This window comes from Dermacentor silvarum, chromosome 5 (genome assembly GCF_013339745.2).
Source record: "Dermacentor silvarum isolate Dsil-2018 chromosome 5, BIME_Dsil_1.4, whole genome shotgun sequence".
NCBI classification, from domain to species: Eukaryota; Metazoa; Arthropoda; class Arachnida; order Ixodida; family Ixodidae; genus Dermacentor; species Dermacentor silvarum.
In genome coordinates, this window is record NC_051158.1 from 29,874,808 (window position 1) to 29,882,956 (window position 8,149).

Here is an 8,149-nt window from a genome sequence, read left to right on the forward strand (position 1 = left end):
GTAGCCCATTTCTGTTTTCGGGTGGCGGAACCTCAGACACCATTTAGGCCGTTTCACATGGTGCGATTTTGCACTGCGATTATCGCACCGGAAGTGCGATTTCCGTCGCATGCGACGAAAATCGCAGTCGCAGGGCCGTTTCTGCGATTTCTCCTGTTTCGACATTCTTTAATGGCGCGACCTGCAGTGACCGGCCCTACTGTGTGTTACCTGTACTGTGGGTGCGTTCTGCTGAATTATTTCGAGATCTGTCATCTTTCTTTTTCTTTCCTCCTTCCTCCCCTTCTTCCTATCTTCCATTTATATGTTTCTGTCTCCTCCTTTCTGAAGAGTACAGGCAATCATTGTGCCCCTTCCGGTGGTAGTCGCCAGCCTGCTCCTCGGTTTCCCTTTCCTGTCTAGTATATTTTGTGTTCAAAACAAACAATAATAATTCGCGGCGAAACTCCGCTTGCTGGTATACACCAGCGTGAGGTGACGGTTTTACAAAGTGTTATCTCGTATTCTGACCCCTTTGGCGAAGCTTTTTTTTTTTTTACACTCACTACATTGAGTATTTCATTCTCTTAAAATGCAACGTGATCCCTTATTTGTGCGGACAAACACTGATGGCGCATTCCACTGGCAGGACAGGAGCAAGCAGGTGCAAATAGCAGAGCGGAGCACAGCAGCAGTATAACGATGCAAGAGAGCAACGGCAATTGTTTCTCTATTATGTACCTTTATGGTAGCGTAACGCTGGTTATGTACTTTTACTTTAATCCGACTCTCATGAATATTCTGCTGAATTTGTTTTTAGTGCTGCGTGATATTTGTGTTGTTATTCAAACACTCCAACATGTAATGCTCCTCCGTTCCATTATATGGTCTTCGTATAAATCGGGAGATAAATAACCGCTGCATGCTTTGATGACAGCCCGACAGAATGGAACCACGCGTAAACCAATTTGTGATCCGTATCACGGTTATTGCCACTTAAGCAGATTACTGGATCCTTGTACAGGTTTCATACGGCAAGCTCTGCGGTCGGAACATTGTGTACGGCACTGGGGAAAAAAAAAACGAAGACGTTCATTGACAGGTGCTCATGATACGGCTGAGGTACTGCAATGCAATAGCCTTAACAGGATGCGCCCACGTACGCCTTCGATTATGCTGCCCCCGGAAGTATAGCGAGCATAATTAATTCCGCATAATTAATTAATTATATATATATATATATATATATATATATATATATATGTGTGTGTGTGTGTGTGTGTGTGTGTGTGTGTGTGTGTGTGTGTGTGTGTGTGTGTGTGTGTGTGTGTGTGTGTGTGTGTGTGTGTGTGTGTGTGTGTGTGTGTGTGTGTGTGTGTGTGTGTGTGTGTGTGTGTTTAGCGCAATGGTGAGAGCATCGCACGCGTAATGCGAAGACGTGGGTTCGTTCCCCCCCCCCCCCACCTGCGGACAGCCGTTTTTTTTTCATTTCCATTAATTTATAATTCCTTTAATTCAATTAGTAGGAACTAGTAATTTCCCCTATGTTGTCCTTGGTGTCATTGTTTGTTGGCTTCTTATGATATGATTAATAATAATCGGGCCCCTCGCTTCCATTTCTTCTCGTTCTATATATATATATATATATATATATATATATATATATATATATATATATGTTGCGGATCATACGCACCTGTTAAATTTGTTGAGCGAAGCTCTGGTGAAGCTGTTAATTAAACGTTATGCAATTAAACGCCAATGCGTTCAAATGTCTCGATTATCATCCAACGCAACATGCAATCTGAAGCAATGTTCACGTTTACACACCGCACATGAAATAACTTGAATGTCATGCAGTGTCTGTTTGCGCACTACGCCTTTCACGACATATCCACGTAAACGATTGCACATACGAATGCACACTTCTGAAAACGTCGACGGAGGTGTCAGGAGGACAAAGGCCGACGTTTCATGTTAGTCGAGGGTGGAATGACCAGGAGAGCCGTGCGTGCAGAAAACGACGCGGAAGACGGCGGTAATTGTGACTGTTTTATTAGCCCGTGTGATTCTTACGTCTGTGGCCTTACATACTCGTATAACGAAAACTGGCGCGTACGCTCGAGCTATGGCGCATGCTACGCGACGTCACGTGACGCACGCGCCAGTTGTCTCTCACGAAGTGCTAAACTGGCGTGGGCAGGTGGGAAACATATGCGTGCCATTGTGGCCAAATGGACAGAGCATCGGGTTGTTATGCCGGGAGACCGAGGTTCGATGATCCCGCCACGAGGCACGTAATTCTTATTATCTCCGTGCCAAATAGCTGCACGGTGAATCTACACGAGACGTCGTCTGCTATGTGAATGAGCACTGCATCCACACAAGATTTCGTCTGTCATAAGTGCTGCATCTACACGAGACGTCGTCTGGTATGAATGAGCGCTGCATCTACACTAGATTTTGTCAGCTAAGAGTTCTACATCTACACAAGACGTCGACGTCGGCTACACGAGTGCTACATCTAGACAAGACGTCGTATGCGTGCCACAGTGACATCATTGACAGTGAGGTCACAGATAATCGGGCTGTTTTGTCGGGTGAGAGGTTCGATACCACCATGGGGCACGTAATTCTTGTATTTTCTCTGCGCGAGATACTTGACAAGACGGTAAGCGCGGTATAAGCAAAAGCTGGTAGCGTTCGCGCAGAAATTTTTGCTTTGACGACCGTTTTTTTAAGACGTCTGCTAGCATACATGTGCACGGGGAATTCAGATGGCCCTAGGCATAATTTTGATTGCACCACTTACGGGAGAGGCCCGGTAGCATGCGCGTACTTCCAAGTCACAAAGTGTAAACCAATAAAGCTTTACAACCGCCTTCGTGTAAGCCGTTCCTGCAAAGCAAGCACACGAACCGCTACCAACACGCTGTTGTATAAGGCTATACACCCGTTGCTTCTGATTTTAACATCTGCTAACCCGTGGCTAAAGTCGCGGCAGCCCAGCGTCGCTTGTATACCCTCCCAGAAATCGGGGAAATAACCGGCGCATCTGAACGATCTCACCCTTCCTTACATACGAGCGCAAGCGACACACACAACGCGAGCGATTCCGAGCTCGAGAAAAAAACGCGTTCTTGGCGGAGCGCGTCGTCATTAGAAGCGAGCCGGAAGGTCGACGCAACGGCTGCAACGCAGTTTTTTTGTTGGCGCGCCAACCGCTCTCTCGTAGGGGGCCAGGCGACAGATAAAAGAAGGTCGAGTCCGTAAACATGGCCGACCTCTCCTTTAGATCGCAACCAGCGCGCCCCTAAATAAACACAAACGTACACGGGATGCACGTCGTTGTACGTGCAGAGTATACGCCGGCCAACACGATTATACCCGGCGAGACGCATCAAAAGTTCCATCGTCGAGTCCGTCGCGGAAACTGTGCCGATATGACAGCGTCCAGGAAAAAAAAAAGGCACGTTCTGCGTTAAAGGAATAATACGACTCTCGTGCAATGCCTCCGTATCTAATCTGGGCGCCAATCGCGGTGCCGCAATATCTTTAATTAGGCGAGTTCCTTCCACTAGCGACAACCACGGCGCATGCAAGAAGGCGTTGTGAAGTTAATAAATAAACAAGAGGCGAACGAGCCGACCGCGCCGGGTTGCCGATAATAAGGCACAATTAAGGCACGAACGACAACTCGATCGCGAGAAACCGCACTGCCCGAGCGCAAAACGACATTGAGAAAAAAAAAAAAAAAAAAAAACAGCGACAGCTATTTTGAAGCGTCATTCAAACTTTACGAAGCGCAACTTGGATCCAGCCTGCAGTTCGGACGTAGGAAGCCTTCACCCAGATCTTCTTTTGCATGCAGGCTCCCCTGTTTGCTGGCAGTTTCGAGCGACCCCGGGAATGAACTGCCTTCAAAGAAAACGACACGGAGAAAGCCGCCGACAGCCTCTGGCACCAAACCACTCGCAAAGCAAGCACAACACCGGAACGTCGAAGCCAAAAGGGGGGCGTGTGAGCGTGCAATATGCGTTGTTGGCCAGACTCGCATATGTAACACCGCGGTAGCCGTTTCTCAAGGGTCTGAGTCAGTCGACTCGGTTGCAAAAGACCGAGGCATGCAGGTACAGCTTTCATTCCTGTTACTATATCAGTCCGCGGATAATATGCTGACATATTATCGATATGGGACATTATATAGCGTCTCTTAATCCTCGCGCGGGCAACAAAACGCGCTTCGTCAGGTGGTTTCAGACGCGTGAAAAAGAAAGAGCTAGGAATTCGCGGCGTGTAAACAGCGCTACGGTACTCACGGGTCTTGTTGTCGCCGATTTCTTTCTCTTTTCTTTTCAGAGACGCGTCACTATCCCCTCGCCGGTTCGCTTCGGGCTGACGGCGGCGGTTGACTTGGTCGGCTCGACGTACGAATTCCTCGCGCCGGCTATCATAGTAGCGTCACCAGCACAACACGTCATGTGGGCCGCCGCGAACAGCCACCAGCGCTGGCGGCAACGTAACGCCGTCGAAGGTAGCACAGAGCGGCGGCGGCAGTCGAGCTTGGACGACTACGACGACGACGCCTTCGAGAGGCCGCCGATATCATGTTTTTTTCTTCTTTTTTTTTTTCGACTACGACGGCGCGAGCGCGCACGCACACACAAACGCACACACACACACACAACACTCCGCGCCGCAGCACACACTATAGTCGCAGAGGAGGTCGAGCCGAAGAGATAGGGGGGCCCTGCGCACGTCGCTGCTATCCGCCACGAAGCATCAAGCAACACCCATCACACGATGTTTCTCGACGACGACGTCGCTGATTCAAAGTACGCCCGTGCCGTACTAACTCTCCGCAGAACACTGTAGGACGCGCACACACACAAGCGGCGCGGCGGCGCGCGCACTAGAAGAAAAAAAACACACAGGCGCGCGGCGCGCGCGCGCCTAGCACAAAAACCACCTGTAGAGCCACGGAGCAACACGACGACGACTACGGCGAAGCCGAACGAACGAACTCCCCTGACAATATTTTTCTTCTTTTCCTGTTTTTATGTTTTTTTTTTTTTTTCACTTTCCAGCAGACACTGTCGACGAACACAAACTGCTCTTGTTCCTTTTTTCTTCGGCTTTCTTTCCCTCCCAGCTGAAGAAGGGCAGTCGGCGCAAAGATAACGCGACGATAAACACACAGTCGACCGCAAAGAAACCGGCAACAGAACCTTGAGCTAAAGGACAGCAAGAGAACACAATAAAAGAATAAGAGGAAAGAAAAGAAAAAAGAAAGAAAGGAAACAATCGCTCAGCGCGATTCAACTTCGCAGCGAAAAATACTTCTTTCGGTAGTCTAACCCATAGCTGCCGGGTCCCGCTTGATCGCGCGGTTTTGTGGGTCTCACAAAAAAAAAAAGCACGACAATCACGCACACACGCACTTTCCACCCTTTCTTCTCTTCTCTCTGTGTGTCTCCAAATCCCTCGGGGTTTCAAAAGTCGCCGAGGCTTGCGTCCGGGTGCTTGCACAGAGGCAACAAAAGTTTACCGCTGAGGTGCTGCCGCTGCTGGCTGGCTGGCTACGTTGCACGCCCGTGTGACAAAAACGCCGCTCGTGTCTTCCTCTCCCTACGCCGGCAAAGTACTTGGCTTCGGTACGCGCGTGGCGAGCGAGCGAGCGCGCGTACGACGAACGACCAACAAACGGGCAGAGCAGCGGCGGCAGTTGGCTGCTGTGTGGCTGGGCCTGTGGCAAGGCAGGGCAGGCCCGCTGGCAACAGATGCACAAACGACAAAACAGCCGGGCCGCCCCGGGAGAAAGCTGAAGAATCCGGTGGAAGGGAGAGGGAAGCTAGCGAGGAGGTAAAAAAAGAAAAAGAAAGACGAAAGAAAACGTCATAAGAGAGCGAGAGAGTTGGAAACGAGGAAAAGGAGGGGAGCGCGCTGTGTCAGCCTGCGAGCGAGCGGGCGAATGAGAGAGAGTGCGCGTCGCTCGTCATTAAAATACGAGACAAACAAAACGAAGCAGGCCCGCAAAAACCAGCCTGCGCCGGCTCGCTCGCTCTGCCCGTGTAATACCCTCCACCCCAGCGTCCCCTTCACGCGAGCCAAGGGACTCGTACCCTCGCCCTCAGCGCCGTTCAGGCTCGCGCCATACACCTTCTCGCCATTTTACTCTCTCTCTCTCTATCTTTCAGCTAAAGTTCCCTTCCTCTCCGTAGGCGGCGGAGCGATCGCTCGCGCTCAAATCAAGCAGCGAGCGCGCGCCTCTTTTTGCGCCCGCTCGTCAATCACGTGATCGTACCACGTGGACGCGTCACGTGGTCGTCTTGAGCCCGCCTCCGTACGCTCACCACGTGGCCGCCGGCGGCGGCGGTGGCGGGCCACGTGGTTTTTCCCCCGCCGCGCGCGGAGCGGAAGGAAGAGGTTCGGTTTCGTTCCGTCTGCTAGGCTGGCGCGAGAAGTGCAGACGGCGCGCGCTCGCGCGCGTTGTCTGTTTTTGTTATTGCCGTGCGTTTGCATCATCCCTCGCCCGCACCTCTCGCAACTTTTTTTTTGTTGTTTTCTCTCTCTCGTTTTGTTTCGTTTCGCTTCTTTCGTCGGTATCACTTCGTGCGTTCGCACGACCGGAACAGAGCGGAGTGACCGCATAGCTTCGCGGCTTGGTTTCCAATTTTAGCGCGAGCTTCATGCAAAATAAAGAAAGTTGTCAAGCAAAACGCGAAACAGCTTATGAGAGACGAAGGCAAATGAAGATGGCGCCTCGAGCTTCTGACGGCGACGGGTGTCGTCTGCAGGGCGCGTTTCCGTATTTTTTTTTATTCGTCTGCTACGCCTGGGCTGTCCGTTTCCGACCATCTAGATACTCTCGCTTGCTGTTTTCTTAGTCGTTACTTCTCTGTAATTATACCGCGCCCTCACGGAAGAGGAAGCTCATATGACAGCTTAAGCGAGGCAGAAAATTAGCCCGCGGCGCTAATTTAAAGTAATGTCGTCTCATCCGAAAGCTGAAACACTAGACCGAGAAAGCTAACCAGCCGTCGTCACGCCCACTTCTTGCTTGTGTACGTTGTGTTTCTCGCAGGTTTTTCGACTTTAATCATGTAGTAGCTAGCCCAGGGGCCGTATTCTGAAACGTTCGCCTAGGCGAAATCAGCATGCGCGCTGATTGGCTGGTTGAGCAAATTGAATGACGTCGGGCTCAACCACCCAATCAGCTCATCCAATTTTGCTAAAACAGCCAATCGGCGCACGCCTGAAAGCGAAAAAAGAAATTTCGCCTAGGCGAACGTTTCAGAATACGGCCCCAGCTTTCGACCATGTAGCAATCGCTTTAACTCGGTACATGATACAGCATGAGCCCGCTGACATTGACACCAGAATCTCCAAGGCAGTTTTTCCGTACGCTAAGAAACTAGGGCATTTCGCTTGTGTTAGTGCGTATTTTACTGACAGCGTTTCAGTAGAAGAGGCGAAACACGTGGTCTTTACGTGCCAGAAAATATCTGAGTGGCTTTAGAAAGCTGCAACGTTCTAAAAGATAAGTCTGTCTCGTGACTTCATTTCATAGCTCGTTGATTGCGTACGCTAATCAACACTTGTCCTCGCTGCTATTGAACACGCAGCGATCACAGATCAGTGCATTCCGCATAACTCGAATTTTTCGTAATGCGAACAAAACTCCACGACCGCCGAGGATATCCACTTGGAGGTGCATTCGTTGACTCTAGCGTGAGACACTAAACTGCGGCGATATTTTCTACGTCCCCAACAAATCTAACCATAAAAAAATACATATTGCGAGATTTAAGCAGAACTTAGGCTTGCTATCATAAACTTTCACTGCCGGAGTGGAGCGTTAATGACGGTGTGATTAACCGTGATGCGTTGGGGGTGCCTTAGGTTCTTATACTCTTAAATACCACCAGCCCATTAATATTCAACCCGTGAATCTGCCAACAAATCGTCACACTCCAGTGTTACGGTGCATTGGGCATCATGACCATATAAAGCCAGCGGGCAGTGAATCCAAGGAAAGCATAGTGGTAATTATATAGCTGTGGTTGAAATTTATATGTGGAAAATAATCACGAAAAGGGGAAATGAAAGTGGACGAAAAGATAACTTGTCACCGCTGGGGATCGATCTCACAACAACTGTGTCCCTGAAA

General features: G+C 50.0%; 1 protein-coding gene across 1 annotated transcript in view; it reads right to left on the reverse strand.

The window, feature by feature from the left end:
- LOC119454032 (receptor-type guanylate cyclase Gyc76C-like) overlaps nt 1-5,782 on the reverse strand; it is a 325,333-nt gene extending 319,551 nt beyond the window's left edge. Inside the window, 1 exon segment of the mRNA XM_037716047.2 lies at nt 4,299-5,782. The gene's annotated coding sequence lies outside the window, so the exon portion shown is untranslated.
- Nucleotides 5,783-8,149: the final 2,367 nt, after the last annotated feature.